This window comes from Octopus bimaculoides, chromosome 21 (genome assembly GCF_046866305.1).
Source record: "Octopus bimaculoides isolate indiv1 chromosome 21, ASM4686630v1, whole genome shotgun sequence".
NCBI lineage: Eukaryota > Metazoa > Mollusca > Cephalopoda > Octopoda > Octopodidae > Octopus > Octopus bimaculoides.
This window is the reverse complement of record NC_142948.1, coordinates 9787337-9807336: the sequence shown is the minus strand read 5'-3', so window position 1 is coordinate 9807336 and position 20000 is coordinate 9787337. Positions and strand designations below refer to the sequence as shown.

The following is a 20000-nucleotide window of genomic DNA, read 5'->3' as shown; positions in this document are numbered from 1 at the left end:
TATATATATATATATATACATAGTATGTTGGAGAAGCAGGTTACTGTCAATCCCTATATATTTATGATTATAAATGTTTTTTACCGAAAAGGTTTTTTTCATACTGAGCTACCCGGCAAAATTGTTAATTATTAATTTTATTACTAATTGACGATTCCCTGCCCTGCATATCTATATCTATATATATATATATATATATATATATATATATATATATATATATAGTAAATGATTCACGTGATACGAATATATATATCTGCTACTTCTTCTCTGAGTTTGTCTCAGTACAGAAAAGTGGTTTCTCGTTCCTTCCATTTCATCAACTTATTGAGTTAATCCTTTTTGTGACTTTTTGGATTCGTTTTTAATTCTTCCTACTTGTAATGCTGCTACTATTTTTCAGCTTTGTTTGTAAATTTGCCATTAGCTTTCACTTGCTATCGGGCTAACCATATAATTCATAAATATACAGATACGTATGTACACACACACACACACACACACACACACACACATATATATATATATATATATATATATATATATATATAGTCGTGGTTGTTTGATCAGAAGCTTGCTTCCCGACCACGGGTTCAGTCCCACTGTGTGGCACCTTCGCCAAATCATATTTTACTATAGTCGCAAACCGACCAAAGCCTTTTGAGTAGATTTAGTAGACTGAAACTGAAAAAAGCCCGTGGTATATATATGTCTGTGTGTCTGTCTCTTGTTTCGATTAAAATCCAGCATGACCGCAGTCTGATGATTGAAACAAGTTAAAGATAAATAATCCTTTCAATTATAGGGACAAGGGTTGAAATTTGAGGGACGTGTACAGTCCATTACATCGACTCCAGTACTCTACTGGTATTTATTTCATCCACCCTGGAAGGATGAAAGGCAAAATCGACCTGGACGGATTTGAACTCAGTCATAATACCGCTAAGCATTTCGTCCGGCATGCTAACGATATTTTACGTATTTTTTACACTTTCATACTTATTCGTCATTCACGTTCTTCCTATGTAGATTTTTTTTCTTTTTGGTTTTTCTGCTAAATATTTTTTGTATATATATATATATATATATATATATATATATATATATATATATATATATATATCAGTTTTAAATGTCAATATATATTACCGTATTTAGACAAAGAATCATGTTTATCAGGCAATTACGTAAACATTTAAAAAAGGAAAAGAATTCGAGATTTAGCGGTGATAAAATAAAGGATGGTATTTCCACTGTTAAATAACGCGTCTGGGTATCTGTCGGAACGCTCTATCTATAATCTACAGGATTGGCGTTCTTATTTGCAATACACTTCATTCTAAAGGATATTTCCGTTGCTTGGTTTGTAATCAACATGAGGCTCACTACAATATTACTAACGCTACTATTACTTCTAGAAATAATCACACAAAGCGCAGAACGCTTAGTTCCATTACTACTACTACTATTACTACTACTACTACTACTACTACTACTACTGATAATAATAATATTAATAATAATAATAATAATATCTAGAAAAGCACTCGGAGAGCGCAGACCTCCATCAAGCAGCTCATTTCTACCCATATACACGCATGCTGAAAATCGCCCAATTTCCCAAATCAACACCGGCGGGTTTTTAAAAAATTACACAGCCATATGATTAAAAAAAAAAAAAAATCTTAACCGTAGCCCATTCAAGCAGAGGGTTATTGTTTTCAGAGACATATCTGGCTTTGGGTGGTTTATCTGGTATTTGTTGTGGGTAATCATCTAGGGATCGTTTGAAAGCCGTGAAGTCACTTTCCTCCTTTATGTGTGTCTGGCATGATCTTGAAGAGAGCAGGGCCAATTGAGGTGAAATAGTTCTGTCATAGCGTTGTGATACGACACGGACATTTCTGTAGTGGACGGATGGTACGGGGGCCCAGCCTCGGACGAATTTTAAAGATGAGCAATGTTGATGGAATATTTTCGCCATCATACAGATGACATAGAGCTCGCAGCAGCGGTAGAGGGAGCAAATCCTGAGCTTTTTGAGTCGATCTCAATAGTCAAGGCTTAGTATGTCATCCTCTGCAGACCTCTGCCAAAGCAGCTTATTTCAAAATAGATACGCGAGTAAGATTACTAATAGAGGAACGAAAATAAACTTTAGAAGCAGCAACGCCACCATAGGTTACGTGGAAAAGATGAACGTGTTTTCAAGGGAGATAAAGTACGTACTATTGTAATACTTCATGTAAAGTAAATATAACAAATGAAAAATCCTTCAATAATCCATAAAAATTCCCGGATCATTACCAAAATTTCATCATCTGTTCCTTGTGTCCTTACCAACTTTTCCTGCAAGTTTCATCAAATACCGTGCACAATTTTTGAGGTATTATGCACACAGTAGGACAGACGGACAAACCAACACTAATGAAAACATGACATCTTTTCTTGGCGGAGGTAATAATAATAATAAGACTTCCAAATTTTTCCACAAAGACAATGATTTGATGCGAAGGGGATAAGTCGATTACATCGACCCAAGTGTTCATTATCATCAGCAGCAGTATCATCATCATCGGCGTTGTCGTCTTCGTCGTCACTATCATCCTCATCCTCACCATTATCCTCATCGTCAACATGACCGGCACGGGTTTTATTGTTTCCTTCTCCTCAGCAACAACAACTTCTACTTCTACTGCTACTACCACTACCACTACTATGCGATTTCATTTTATGTTGTTCTTTCACTTCATTTCTTTTACTTCATATCATCATACGAGTTTTATTTTCTATTAAAATTTTATGTCTCCGCTTAATTTTTCTTACAGCAGTTACATTTAACACAATGACTCTATTCGTCATTAACAGCATAATAATAATAATAATAATAATAATAATAATAAAAATAACAACAACAATGATAATACCGATATTTCTTTCTGCTGTAGGGAGAGGGGAGTAGTTGAGTAAATCGACACCAGTGTTTCACTGGTATTTAATTTATGGAAGTCGAAAGTATGAAAGTCAAAATCGACCTCGGCGGCATTTGAACTCAGTTCGCCGCCTGAATAGTAGTATAAATAACAACAACAGTAATAATAATAATAATAATAATAATAAATAATGGTGATCATGATGATGATGATGGTTATTATTATTATTAATACTACTACTACCACCACCACTACTGTTACTGCTACTACTACTGCTACTGCCACTACTACAACTACTAATAATACATAATGATCATGATGATAATGATTATTATTATTATTATTATTATTATTACTACTACTACTACTACCGCCACCACTACTACTACTTCTAATATTACAACTGCTGTTCTTGCTACTACAACTACTACTACTGCCGCTGCTACCTCTACTACTATTACTAATATAATAATAATAATAAATAATGATTATGATGATGATGATGGTTGTCATTATTATTATTATACTACTACTACTGCTTCTACTACTACTACTACTACTACTACAACAACTTACTACTATGCGATTTCATTTTATGTTCTACTACTACTCCTACTACTACTCTTACTGCTGCTGCTGCTACTACTACTACTACTACTACTCTTACTGCTACTACTACTACTACTACTACTACTACTACTATGTCATCTCTTGTTTGCCGTTGTCGTTGTTTCAGTTGGTGCGTCTGTTGATGTTATTGTTATTCATATTTTTCACATCTTTACTAAAATATTTTATAATTTTCATTGAAGTATATACATTTATGTGTGAGTTTATTGTTTTACTTGTTTTATTCATTGTTACCTTTTTTTATTGTCTTTCTTATTTTGTTAATATATATTTCCTGTATCTTTTCTCTCTTTTTATCTTTTATTTCTTTTCGTTTTCTTTGTTTCAAACACAAATCATTATCTTTGACATTTTTCTGCTTTGAAGAATGTACACAAACGTTTCTCAATAATAATAATAATAATAATAATAATAATTACGATGATGATAATGTTAATAAAAACAACAATAATAGTAAAATACCAACAACAACTGGAAAACAATGACAAAAACTAGGAAGAAAAAAAATTCAAGAAAAATGTATTCTTTTATTTCAAAAAAATATTCATCAACTTTTGAGAGATTTATAAAATGCCAAGTTTTAACCACAAATTATTATGTCTGGTTTGTTAGGTGCTTACGTCAAAGAAAAGAATATGCTTTATCATTGGAGATTAGAGTAACATTTCAGAAATAGAATCGCTATGAATAATGAAGTAGAAATCTTTACAAAATCAAAACGGAAAAAAAAAATAACGATATTAAAATATTTTATTCATGTATAAAATATATTTGTAGCTTTTCAAAGTCAGAGACGGCCGACACTAGAGTCTCTTTGATTGCCATCAAGCTGTAAATAACTATTATGAAATGGCGGTATAAAAACAATAAAAAAATATACCTTTTCCGTGTAAACATCGAAAACATTGCATAGTTAATGAGTAGATTTTTACTGTGTTACATCGGGTTCGAATCCTGCAAAGTCTATTAAAATTTCATTTTCTGTGTTTATTTGCATCGTAATAGACAAACCATTTACAGGGCCCCCACGTTGGCAGAACCATTGACAGGCCACGTTATATTCTTAGGGGCATTTCCTTTGTCTTTACGTTCTGAGTTCAAATTCTACCCAGGTCGACTTTATCTCTCACCGTTTCAACCACAAAAATTTAAGTACCAGGGGTCGGTGTAAAAGACTTAACCGCTCCCACTAAATTACTGTCGTTGTGCCAAAATTTGAAACGAATACAGAAACAACTTATGATTCGTTAGCGAACGGAAACATGCTGAAATTTTGACAAATATCAACTACCTCATATCGTCTAGAGCATTAGTTCTCAATCGGAGATCCGAGGACACCTGGTGGTCCACAAAATTAATACTGGAGGTCCATGAACAAAATTAAAAATTGCATATATATATATATATATATAAATATATATATATATATATCAAGTATAAGCCTATTAAAGGGGGTTCGTGGGAAAGTTCATTTAAATAAAAAGGTTGGGAACCCTTCAATTATAGCTCCCTTTTTGCGTTTCTTTGACGGCATTTGAATGCAGAAGTATGGTAAATATTATTTTATACGGTCTTGGTTAAATACCTGACGTAAAGAGAATCTGCTGTAAAAGTCGCGATTCTATGGCATCGATGTGGCATAATCGGTAGCGCGCCGAGAAAGATAATTTGTAGCATTCCGTCTGTCTTCTTGTTGTGAGTTCAAATGCCGCCGGGATCGACTTTGCCTTTTATCATTCCGGGGTCGACAAATTAAAAAATGCCCTCTTCCTCGAAATTGATCTTGTACCAAAATTTGTAACCAATGTTACTTACCAGGCTTTTGTTACTATTTACTGTTGAGCGACATTCCTTAATGCAGTGATTCACAAAGTTCCAAGTGGCAATTCCTAAAATCTCGTCCCACAAAATAATCAAAATTGCCCTTTTTATTATTGAGAAGATAGAATAGAATTCCCATACATCGTTCATCATTGTGAGAAATGATTTTTGGTAAAGTGTTAACAGTTTAAACCAAATGTTAATTCATTATGATAAATCGTTATTTTCACTGTGAACAGCGAGATCTAAAATGACGACTTTCGCATATTTATACTTAACACGTTAAAACAGTGTCGGCAGCATCATGCTGATCGCTTATGTGTACGTCACATGAAAATGACTTTTGCTTTTACGATTTTATTGTAGCAAAACAAAATAGAAAATAAAAACAATCGACTCATTAGCGCTGAAGATTCTGTATCACCGTTGTTTCGATAAGTTTTATCTCTTCAAACAGTTCTCCCGGTCATTTGAATCTAAACGATTACGATGCTTGTAATTAGTGCTGCTATCTGTACAATGAACAGGAGATCCTATATATACGTATATATATATATATATATATATATATATATATATATATATATATATATATATATATATATATATATACACATACATGCGTTTGTATAGGATCTCACTTTTCATTGTACAGATAGTAAAACATTGGTTGGCAGATATGAGCACTAATTACAAGCGTCTCAATTGTTTATATTTAGATGACCGGGGAGAAACAGAATCTCACCTACTTTATTTACAGGTGAAATTTCAAAATGCAATTAGAAAAAATCATGTTGTAAAGAGTAATTAATTACGAATACCTGGGTCAATATATTCAACAATTATATTCGTTATTCCTGAATGCACATTTATATGCTGTTGCTTAGAAACCTATCCACTCACTCATCTGCAGCATTTAAACTGTGTACATTTATTACAGACGTGTTGTCTCCTTTTGGTATTGCTGTGTATTTGAACAATATAGACATTTTCTTACAATATATTCATTTTCATGTGTCACAGTTCTGCTTTTATCACGTTGACAATTTCTATGATATTTTCTCTTATTAATCGTGAAATTTTCTATGTTTTACGTCATTCACAAAGCGAGAAAAATGGCACATATTCATATATTGTTATATATGTTGCATTAATATTCACCGTTGTTATGATATTTTCTTGTAGTTCCATTCAATTCAGTTTCACTTCATTTTCTTACTGACACCAATGCTCATTAAAGCCATTAAATATTTGCTTAAACCACTTGTTTTTCTTTTATCTTTACTCAACAATTGTCTTCTATCTTCAATACGTATTTCAAAAATTTCAATAGATATTTTCCAGTCTGTATCTACTCCGCAATACAAAACATTTACGGATATAAAGCGCAATGCTTCGGTCTGAGATTTATTGAAACCATTATGTTTATTATGAGCTCTTTACCTTTGCACTTTCACTAACAGGGGAAGGTGGTTTCTAGCAAGAATAAATTGAGAGATGACATACCAGTACCCCATCGAACAGACACAGAAATTTGCGCTAAGTATAGGAGGATATAAGATAGTTTCAACTCAATCAATTTATTTGTAAGATTTTCCAGCCTTTCACAAACTGTTTCTTCTGAAACAATGTCGGATTTTATTGAAACCAAAACATCTGTCACTGCAATTCATTGCACCATAAAAAAATAAAAAAAAACACAATATAAAACAAGAGTTTATCTTACACGCTACCCCTTACAGTTTTCAAAATTGCGAAAAATAGCAAATAACATGTTCCTTGAAGAGACATGAGAAACAGAGCTGACATTAATTGCAGAACAGCTCATTTGGAGATCGAATGGGCTGAACATCAATAACAAATTAGGAATTATAATGGGGGGCATGAGAGTGTTGTAAAAAAAGGAACTGTGAGTGTGTATGTATATCAGAAACAATTTGTCGGCCTTTTTTTTTTTTTTATAATTGATCCTCTTTTATGTGGTACATCAAGCAAAGAGATAACTGAAATGCTGAAGTTGAATGAAACGGAGGCATGAATTTAGCGATCTGTAGAAAGTACCATCTTCTATTCTCAAAAAAATTCTAAGATTCTTAGGAAAACTTCCTACTAATCATCAGGATAACATTGTTTCTTTTACATGTTTTCGTCTTTTGACTGCGGCCGATGCATCAAATAATAATGATTCTCTGCAATTTTAAGGGGATGGGGTAAATCGATTATATGTGACTCAAGTATATTTTATAGACCAGGAAATAAGGAGTGACTGTGATGACTTCTTTGTGATTTGAGCCCAGACCATAAAGAACCGACAGAATGGATAGCCCTGAACATGGTTTCCGACGGTCTAACGTATCTTCCAACCTGCCGTCTGAATAATACTTAGCATAATAATGGTGGTTGTGATAATGTTGATAATAACGATGACGACGAGCACGGCCACGACGACGATGATAAGGATGATGATGATGATGCTGACGACGATGATTAGGAAGATGACGATGATGATGAGGATCGTGATGATCATGATCATGTTGATGTTGCTGATATTGACGATGGTGACAATGATGATGCTGATGCTGATAGCAACAACAACAAAAAAATCAAAATATCAAGATCTTGTAAGGTGACACGAAGCGTTTTATATATTTCCTATCGATCGTTCACAAAATCAGCAGTAAAATCAACAGGAAACATTGTAAGTGCAATGGAACGTAGAAGCGAGTGGACAGCGAGACTAGAAATAATAAATATTAATTTTCTCCACGGAGAAAATTATGTCAATGAGAAATACATGAATGGTTTATATACAAAGTACAATAAAATAAACTAAAAAAAAAAACGGAATACAAATACAGTCAGCGACGGAGCCATTGGAGACTGAGAATATATGTAACAACACTTGCTTTGTGATATTTGATTAAACTAAATCTCTGATAACGTGTTAGTGAAGTGAGGATTAGAAGCCGAGGGCATAATTTTAAAACAATTTATATTTTGTTTACATTACTTTCAGTTGCTGCTACCGAGACGTTTTCTTCAACTCTGATTAAAACGGTGGCGACTAGTCAGTTTACAAATTCTGAACCTAGATGTAATTAAATTACTATAAATTTTCTAGACCTATTGTTGTACTAGATTTGATGGCAACGTTTTTCCCAGGATCTATGGAACCGAAAACTAAACAGAATCGTTTCGACAATTACATTTAAGCAGACGGAGGAGTATATCGAGGTGAAAACTTCAAGTGGTGTTGTAAAATAGAGAAAACAACACTAAAACAAACACGTTTTACAGAAGTAGGCCCAGGCCGAGTATTGAGATGGTTTATTTACTGCCAAATTAAACATCTCTACCAACACCCCAAAAAAATCAAATTTGTTGAAAGCATTGCGTCGATATTCGTCCATAAATGAATAGCACACGATTATAAAATGTAAAACGGGATATTAAAAAAAGAAAATACAAACAAATGAAGTCAGAAGAAAAGGAAATTATAAAAATGATAAATATTTTCATGATAATACTAAACAATGCACGTTATAATAGACGCATAGAAAGACGGTCAAAATAAGAGAGAACGCTATATGACAATCACACAATCCTACATACAATGTCATATAATAAAAATAATAATGATAATAATAATAATAAATACAAAAGAGATAAGTTCGACATTTTATACTTGAATAAGAAAGCGAAGAAAAGAATTGGCAAGAAAATTTTATAGTAACAATATAATTAAATGAATGCAGTCAGGTAGAAACTATGACAGAAAATAATTAAACCTAATTCGAAAAGATAAAGCTTCTACAAATTGAATGTAGACAATTAACTCATAGAAAACGATATAGAGCCGATAAAAACGAATAGTTCTAAAGAAAGCGAAAGAGAAGACAATCAGAATAACAATAAAAATTGGACGTCGAAACAAACGAAAAGTACAAGATATATCTAGCAAGTAAAAGTATCTAAGCAATTAGTTAAGAAAATTAGATTATGGGTATACGAAAAACTTAAGTGAAAGATTAAAAATAGACAAATGACGACTGTTGATAATATATAGTTTCAAGTGAAGAATATAAATCACAAAATTCAACGAAATTATACCTTACAACTAAGATGTATAGACTGGAACTCTACAGAAATATATAGCAGCTAAACCACTACCCCTATTGTCATCGAGCCCCTATGCGTATTCCTCCCCTAATATCGCTGAAATCATACCTATACTCAAACGCGTATACGCCCACAATTTGGAGAGATATTGAAGAAAGCGTTTTAGAATAATAAGAACAATAATAATTATATATATATACGAAAATAAGAGGAATGACCAACAAAAGTGGACTTACTGAGAACCTATTCTTCGTGGTTAGATGATTCGGCATCTATTTCTAGCATATAGGAGTCCACTTTTGCTGGTCATTCCTCTTATTTTTGTATGTAATATAATTTTAATCTTCGGATTTTTTTTAAATATGCTTAAGCACTGATTTTAATTGATTAATATCAATTTCTACCCTTATTATTAAATTTTATATATATATATATATATATATATTTATACACACAATACAGGCACATATTTAAATATGTATCTGTATGTCTGTATATAGATGCGCATGTATGTACGTACATATATAAGTATGTATAAATTATATCGTAACATACTATTTTAAAAATTGTTTAACATTGTCATGGAATATATATTTTAATGAACTTTGTTAGATGACTCTATACCTTGCGAATATAAAGCTCCATGAGTTTCTCTGTACCCAGTTAGTTAATCCTAATCTAAAAAAAAATGTCTAACATGTTTCCTGGCGCTCTAACGAATCTGCCAGCACGCCAACTTAATAATCCTTCTACTGAGAGCACAAGGCTTCAAATTTTGCAGAAGAGATTAAGTCGATTTCATCGACCACAGTGCGTAACTAGTAGTTATTTAATCGACCCCGAAAATAAGAAAGGCAAAGTGGAGCCCGGCGGAATTTGATCTCTGAATGTAGCAATGGGCGAAATACCGCTAGGCATTTCGTCCAGCGTGTTTATCGTAACGAGGTATCCATGTTCAGTCGTCTATAAATAATCACATGTTTGAAATTCAAAACTTCAAGAGAATGCAATGTTTAATTTAAAACAAGGTGAATGAATGGGCATTACAGCTGGCAAAGTAATCGGAATGCTAACGAGGTAACTCTTTAGTATCAGGATGTAATAAAAAGCCCAAATGATGAGAGAAGTATTAAATGTTGCTAAACATGATAAAAAACAAAATATTGACTAAGTGGGAGAAGAAATTTCAAGGATAGTGCATCTAGCAAGCCCATGTTATTCGAACAATATAAGCAAACGACACTATGTTAATAGCAGCGAAAGGAAACCACGAAAAATCATTGGTGACTAGGGTTAGGGTTTTGAACTCCTCTCTTTACTCTTTATACTCTTTTACTTGTTTCAGTCATTTGACTGTGGCCTTGCTGGAGCACCGCCTTTTAGTCGAGAAAATCTACCCTAGGACTTATTCTTTGTGAACCTAGTACTCAATCTATCCTTCTCTTTTGCCGAACTGCTATCTGTTGTCAAGCGATGTTGGGGGAGGAGACATACTGACACACAAACATATACAGACATACACACATATATATATATACATATATATATATGACGGGATTCTTTCAGTTTCCCTCTAGCAAATCCACTCACAAGGCTTTGGTCATCCCAAGGCTATAGTAGAAGACACTTGCCCAAGGTGCCACCCAGTCGGACCGAACCCGGTACCATGTGGTTCGTAAGCTAGCTACTTACCACACGCCTACTCCGAATACATACGGACGTAAAACAGGACAGTATTTCATTGTGTTGTATTAAATTTGTAACAACCTTGTGAATTGTGAAATCGTTTGTTCTGAAAACAAACATTCCTCTATTTCAGTTCGTAAATATACCATTAATCTTCATGACGATATTTCAATGTACGAAATATTTTCAGTGTATCTACGATTTTCGTTCCGTTTTTAATGTTTTTCTAAGTGTAACTGCCTGTGATGATTTGAGTTTGTGTTTGATCTCTTGCCAGAGTTAATCTTGATGCAAACCAACAATTAGACCTATGTCCAGAAAACAGAAAACTATTTTTGCTAGTAATAATTATAATACTCATGAGAAATACAGTCTAAAGTTATAATTGAGATAGACTCATAATTTCTCGTTTACGATGAAGTTTTATATTTCACTCATACCGAAAGGTAGACATGTTCTTCTTCATTTGTGTCCTATTCTCTTATTTTCCTATTTCCATTCACCTTTACCATTTTTCATAATCAGAAACGGAATAGATTGAAAACATACACATACACACACATATATATATACATCTATACATACTTATCAATATAGTTATATATGCAAACAAGCATACAACCACATAAAAAAAACAGACACACGCACATATGTATATATGTAGATATATATTCATATAAATATATATACTTGCATATGTATATTCATCTACAAATAAATACATGTCTATATATATATATATATATATATATATATATTTATTTATATAGGCATATATATATATATATATATATATATTTATATAGGCATATATATATATATATATATATATTTATATAGGCATATATATATATATATATATATATTTATATAGGCATATATATATATATATATATATTTATATAGGCATATATATGCATATATATATATATATTTTTATATAGGCATATATATGCATATATATATATATAGGCATATATATGCATATATATATATATATATATGTATGCATATATATTTATATAGGCATATATATTTATAGATGCATATATATATATATATATATATATATATATGCATATATATATATATATATGTATGCATATATATTTATATAGGCATATATATTTATATAGGCATATATATTTATATATGCATATATATATATATATATATATATATATATATATATGTGTGTGTATGTATATATATATATGCATGTACAGATAAATATATGCATATATACATACATAAGTATATGTATATACATATATACATACAGATATATATATATATATATATATATATATATATATGATGTACAGAAGACAAAACTATAAATTCCCTGAAAGTCATCGAAATTCCGTTCCAAACTTACATTCTTATCACGTTTCCTATCTTCCTAATACTATTAATCACCTTTACCAAACAAACTTGTCACCGCCAGAAAACATTTCCAACTAGCCGTCTTGCCAAACCACGAACAATCCGAAGCCATTTCGTAAGATTCCTTCACTAAGTTCATCTCCGACTCCATTTGACCATCAAGAAATAGTGAGGAATTTGCCAATACCAATTCTTCAGATTTAGCTCATTTCTCGCCGTCAATGCTATTTATCTTCTAGACTTTCGTTACGCTCATAAATCACATTGTTTCAGACTAGCTGTTAAGGTCGGTGACGTCAATCTATCTACACTATGTTGAAAGTAATTCAAACGAATCTTGGTTATTAACAGTTTCATTATGTTTCGCAACACGCTTCAAACATTTATTCCGATATATTACACGTATACACAAATGCTTATACCAAGACACACACACTTCCTCGCAAAGAAGTTCTCTAAAAGGTATCTCTGTATGCATACATACACACAAAACACACACACCCACATTTACATATATGTACGAATATATATATTTATATACATGCATGAACATATATATGTATATATGTATATGGTCATTTATATGTATATATATATATATATATATATATATATATATATATATATATAGTCATGTATATATATATATATATGCATGGGTATATATACTCATGTATATATATATATATACATATATATATATATATATAAAATATAAACACACACATATTTCAATATTCATGTAGTCTATGCATACTATATCTATTTAGATGTATTTATACGTATATGGCTATAATCTCACATACACACACGCAGGCATACATGCTCACAGACACACACACACACACACACACACACACACATATATATATATATATATATATATATATATATACCTATTTATGTATATTCCTGTATACTATGCGCATTATTATATGTATATATTATTACATGTATAGATATGTAGAAAGGAAAAATGTGTAGACAAGCGCAAACACATACGCACCTCACCTACAACACACACATAAACACAAACACATCGCACCTCTAGAGGTGGTAATATTAATTGACTTGTTAATATTAATGGCAGCGTTTTGCCTGCTTTGCTTAAGATTGTCAATCAAAAACGATGCCGACCACCTTTGTTTGTGTTCCTGTTTATATATGTATTGACATAAAATATAACAAGCCGTTCTCGTCGAAGTGGGTAACTGCAGCTACCTGGGTTAAATAGCTGTTTCATTTTCATCTCTACGTCTCAAATCACCACGCAACCACCGTAGGACATAGGCAGAAATATTGACTAGAAACCTACGTAAGCGCATTCGAATGAAATGTTCAGACTCCACGACAGAATCATCTGATTTTCATTATACATAATATAGATTAATTGCTTCTCGTGTTGATTCTCACAGAGGATTACTGCGTGCCTAATCGCTTTAGTCATTTAGATATTATAATTTACAGATTTAAAGTATTGTTACAACAGAGAAACTGAAAGTTATCATGATTACATTAATTTCTCATATATAAAATAGAAAGTATGTATACGTGTATGTATATATATATATATATATATATATATATATAATATGTATTTATAGGAAAACAAAAGACGAAGACAGGTGTATAAATAACACTCGGGAAGGTGAGAAAGTATTTTACATTTCGAGCCTACGCTCTTCAAAAGAAAGGAACACCAGAAAATAAACATAGAGAGAGAGAGGGTACCTACTTGTTGCGCTGTTTTCCGACGTCAGAGAATACCTCCTCCACTTAGAATATATGTGTTCATAACGCATGCGCTGGAAAACCGCTGTTAGCGAACTCCTTCTCTTCAAAATTCACTGCAGATTATTACTATTCACAATATTAGGCAACGCACCAGTAATTCATTGAATATTTTTGATCGCTTTATGAGGCTATTTTAACCACTATTTAATTATATACTTAATTATATCTAATTATATGTGTGTGTATTTATGTATATGTATATATTTATGCATGTATAGATATACATATATATGAACATAAATATTGGTTTAAAAATATATATTGTATATGTATGTATATATATATATATATATATATATATATATATATATAATGTGTGTGTGTGTGTGTGTGTGTGTGTGTGTGTGTGTGTGTGTGTGTGTATACACGAGTTTCCACCGATCAGGCGATTCAGCGAAAATATTGTTTCCCAAACATTGTACGCCGTATTGTTTTGTACTCAACTTTAATTTTTATGTGAAAGACTTAAAGCTGTCTAACATTGTAATAATCATTATATAAACAATGAAAAATATTTTCGATCGGAATGATTTGGATTAGAGAAAAATATATTAAAAGGAAAAAATAAGAAGAGTTAGTTACTTTGTAAATTCAGCAAATTTTTCCATAATATTATGCAGATTATTTCAATAAAGTTATTTTACTGCGATGTACAAAACAAACAGACTTCTTGGTGACAGCTGTTTCAAAATAACGAATGAAACCTTAAAAACAATATATGCGAAAGCCCAGTGTCACAGTGTCTCTTTCAGAATGTCGGTCTGTGCTAAAATCACATACAGTACACGTATACATCCATATGATCGTTAAACATTTTCTGAAGATGTGATTAACGACATATGGTTAACACAACATCTTCAGTGCTATTTTGTTACACTTTGCGCATATTTATTCCAGACACACATAAGCACACATGGGGAAGTACACACGCACTCTCACACACATAGAAATACATAAATATATATGTATATATAATTCGAGTGGAGGTAATATCGGCGGAAAACTAGAGGGACACGACCTATTATCCAGCAGAATATACAATATATATGCACACTTACTTCGACATTAATAACGCGGCATAAAGCACAACATAACATATATTTTGTACTTATTTTACTTGTATATCTTTTTAAAATGTCTATATATTTATACATATTTTTAAATATATTTTAAGATATTTGCGGACTTATAAAAATATGTTGCCAAAAGAATGCAATCTATAAATGTAGTGTACAAATCCATAATGGTCAAAGGAGAATATATATTGGTAGCTCGACGGGTTTTAAGCAAAGGTATAGAAGCCACCTTAATTCCTTTAAGAATCCAAAATATAGGACATCCACCACATTAGCATTATTCATAAATGACCTTGGTCCATCTTAGCTCATGCCTCTCCATTTAGAAATGGATCCACTAAATGTGGATTATGCATCAGGGAGGCATACTTTATTTTCAAAGATTTTAATCATGGCATGTTGAATAAATTTACTGATGCAATTCCGGCTTGCACGCGTAAGATTATCTCAACATTTTTGAGGAAGTTTAAGAATCGAAAAAAAAAATTGAATCTGAGTATTATTAAGAAAGAAAAGTTATAATACGAACTAGGAATAAGGATGAAAGTAAAAATAATAATTTAAAACCTAAAATTTAAATTTGTAATGTAAAATTTAAAATATAATTCAAAATTATACTATAATTAATGGCGGAAATTCTTGTAGATGTTATATTACTTAGCAAGGATGTAATTGGTATGACTTGAACTCGGGATGGGAATGGAATTAAAAATACAATAAAAATACCATAATGGACTGGTCTTAATGAGACTTTTCACAGGGCTGTAACTGGAATAACTATAAAAGAATAACTATAATGTTACAAATTTTTCGAATGTGAACGTGATTTGGATTTATTTGTTTATTTCAGTGTGGATTTTACCTTCTTCGTGAGTTAAGGAAAGGTGTTACATTCTTCGTGAAACGTGAGTTACTGTTATTGTGTTATTTCAAGAACTGTTTTATTGCTTTGTTTCAAAGCTAATTGTTGTTAATTCCCCCGCGCGGGGAAATTGATGTCGAATAGTTATTAAAATGCTTGAGTCTTATATAATATCGACGTTTTTATATCTTATTACGTATATATTTTGTACTTATTTTACTTATATATTTTTTTAAATGCCTATGTATTTATAAATGTTTTTAATTATGTTTAGATATTTGCTGGCTTATAAAAATATAAATGTCTATATGCTTGTATCCCGAGGAAGTAATTGAGGTGACGGCTGACTGCACCACGGGTAAGGCGCCAGGACTGGATGGTTTACTCTGCGAGTTGTACAAAAGTATGCCAGACTTGTTCGGGCACCTACTGGCAAATGTCTACGCGAACTGGCAGCAGAATGGGTTTATTCCCAGATCTGTGCGCCGGGGAGTGGTGACGCTTGTCAGAAAGGACCCGAACAAGGGGGATTCCATTGATAATTTTCGGCCCATCACTCTGCTAAACGCAGAGTTGAAGATTTTGGCCAAAGTGTTATCGAAAAGATTGGCGCGTGTCGCGGACGGTCTGATCGGGGAGGCACAAACATGTGCCGTTCCCGGCAGAACCATCCAGGATAATCTCCATCTTACACGATATACTTTAGAAGGGTTTAATAATGATGTTGGCAAGGGTGGGGCACTGGTCCATTTAGACCAATCTAAGGCATTCGATAAGGTTGATCATCGCTACCTGGTGTCCGTTCTGCGGCAGTTCGGTCTGGGTCTTGGTTTTCTCTGATGGATCATCGAGATTTACAACATCGACTCGGTAGTTCGGGTGAACGGCTTCATATCGAAGCCGTTCAACATCAAACGCTCGGTTCGTCAAGGGTGTCCGCTCTCCCCGATTTTGTATGTGATGGCCCTCGAGCCATTACTGCGAAAATTGAGCGGCATCCCGAAACAGCCAGGTTGTGGAAAATCGGTTTCTGCTTACGCGGATGACATCACTATCATCGTAACCGAAATGGACCACCTACGGTCAGTGGGCAAGGCCATAGAGGTTTACGAGACGGTGGCAGGAGCAAAAGTTAATCGTGAAAAGTCAGTCGGCTTGCAGCTCGGCACCTGGAGAGGCAAGTCGATGCCTCCTGATAGCGTCGTGGGACGTTGGATGGAGGGCCCGATTAAGTTGCTAGGAGTTTGGTTTGGACCAGACCTGCTAGTAGAGAAGAACTGGGCCGAGGTAACGAGCAGGGTGACCCACATAGTCAAGACCTGGTCTTGGCGGTGGCTATCCATGATAGGGAGGGCGGAGGTAGCCAATGTGTTCATCGCATCGGTCATCACCTACTGCCAAACCGTCGTTCCTTGCCCCGATTCGTGGTTAATCAAGCTGGAAAGACAGCTTTTCCACTTTTTGTGGAAGAGCTAGAGACCGTTTGTGAGATGTTCTATTTGCTGCCAACAACCGTTAAATGGTGGACTTGGGATGCCTTGGCTGTTGATGCGCAAACATGCGCTGAGGTTGAGGCATCTTACGCTCTACCTGGATGGTGAACGGGTGTGGTCTCCGCTGGGGAAACAGATGTTTCCCAAGTTCACTAGTTTCGGTGGATGGGAAACCTGGTGGAATCGAAGATCGAAGTTGGGTACATGGTACACGGAGTGTCACAAGGCACTCCTGCTATTCCGTCGCTTGTGCAATGCCTGCGGTGGGCGTTCCACCGCATTCTTCTATAGAGGGCTTGTAGAGGCGAAATGTGATGACACCTTAGGGGAAACCCTAGGTCTCGACGAAAATCAGCTGGCCATTCTATTCCGACGTACATTCGGGCCAAAGACCCTGGATAATTTTCAGAAGTCTCTGGCATGGCAATGTTACCGAGGGGCCTTACCTGTTCGGGACAAACTCGCAAGACATGGTTGCGCCGTCCCTCCGACTTGTCCAAGATGCAAGCGGGACAGGGAAACCGTCCCGCACGCTATTGTACAATGTTCGGAGGTGTGGGTATGTGCTGAACAACTGTTGTCAGGTACTAGAAGAGTACAGCTATCGACTGAATCAATTATAAAAATTGACCCGTCGGATTTCCTCTCGAAAGAAGTTAAGATTTGTTTTCTCACTGTGGTAGCAATTGCGAGACAGGTTATTTGGAAAACGAGGGTGAAAGGTATAAAGTCAGGCATTTTCATATCTAGCTCTGCACTGGTGAATTATTTCACCTTCCACCTCAAAAGGAAAGTAGAGCTAGAGAGAAAATGCCTGACTGCGAAAATGTTTGAGAGTCGATGGAAGAATGTAGCACGAAAGTTGCGAATAAATGGAACCACATGAATGAGACGAAGGACCCATCTCAGCTATCAGTGGCGAGGCGGGGCACGAGGGGTCCGTGCTGGACCCGCCTTACCACTCCATCCGTAATGTCTTCCGGTCTGTCGCATCATCCGAGTATAATTCGTTTTCATAATAAAACTTTTAAATGCATGTTTCTGTGAATTCATTCGTTTTCATCTGACCCCAAATCAGGTTGTATCGTCCCCTCTATGTCGCCCCTTGTGGGTAATAAAAAGATTCTTCGTGAAACGTGAGTTACTGTTATTGTGTTATTTTCAAGAACTGTTTTATTGCTTTTTTACAAACCTAATTGTTTTTAATTCCCCGCTTTGGGGGAATTCATGTTGAATAGATGTTATAATGCCTATGTCTTATATAATATCGACGTTTTTATATCTTATTGCGTATATATTTTGTACTTATTTTACTTATATATTTTTTAAAATACCTATGTATTTATAACTGTTTTTAAATATTTTTAGATATTTGCGGGTTTATATAACTATATAAATGTCTATATGCTTGTATCTTATTAATACTTTTGTTATGTTGTGCTGTATGCCGCTTTAATAATGTCGAAGTAAGTGTACATATATATTATATATTCTGCTGAATAATAGGTCATGTCCCTCTAGATTTCCGCCCATACTGCCTCCACTCAAATTATTTATTGGAACTTAGCTCAATTTGAGGACTTCGAGTCTAGCCTGTCTACAAGTATTGTTAATTGATAACAATATCTATAGAATAACATAATTTGTGTATATATATAAATATATATATATATATATATATATATATATATATATATATATATATATATATAGAGAGAGAGAGAGAGAGAGAGAGAGAGATTGATATCAGGTCATTAAGAATGAAATATCCGATTTTCTTATGCACCAAGTTTGACAATTGTTAACACTAATGATTTATCCTGACAATATTTTGTTTTACAACATTGAAGAGTTACATCATCCGTTTTCGAAATGCAATTGATTGTGTCTGATTACATTCTGAGTTTTCTCTTGTCAATCAATTTTTGTAAACCCGTGGATAGGTAAAAAATTCGTGTTGTTTACGAATATTATTTCCGTCGTGATATTAATGCATCCCAGAGAGCTCGAAACATCATGTTTGGTGACGATATGGCGAATGATCGCACTGTACGTCCATGGTTAAAAAGTTCTGCTCTGGCGATTTTACTCTTGAAAATCAGATCCGTGGTAGACATGAGACCATGGTGGGTAATGATGAACTGGAACCCTCGTCCTAACGATCAGGAGCCGACTACCGCAACCATTAAACCACCCGTCT

The 20000-nt window shown here is 33.7% G+C and overlaps 1 long non-coding RNA gene across 2 annotated transcripts in view; it reads left to right on the top strand.

Moving 5' to 3' along the window:
* The window catches only part of LOC128250458 (uncharacterized), a 162136-nt gene that overhangs the window by 69982 nt on the left and 72154 nt on the right, over positions 1-20000 (top strand). Inside the window, exon 2 of one of the 2 annotated variants that reach the window (XR_016237845.1) lies at positions 16296-16350. This is a non-coding gene — a long non-coding RNA (uncharacterized LOC128250458). Of the gene's footprint in view, positions 1-16204; positions 16351-20000 lie in introns of those variants that run through there. The other variant, XR_016237844.1, reaches the window with a different exon arrangement.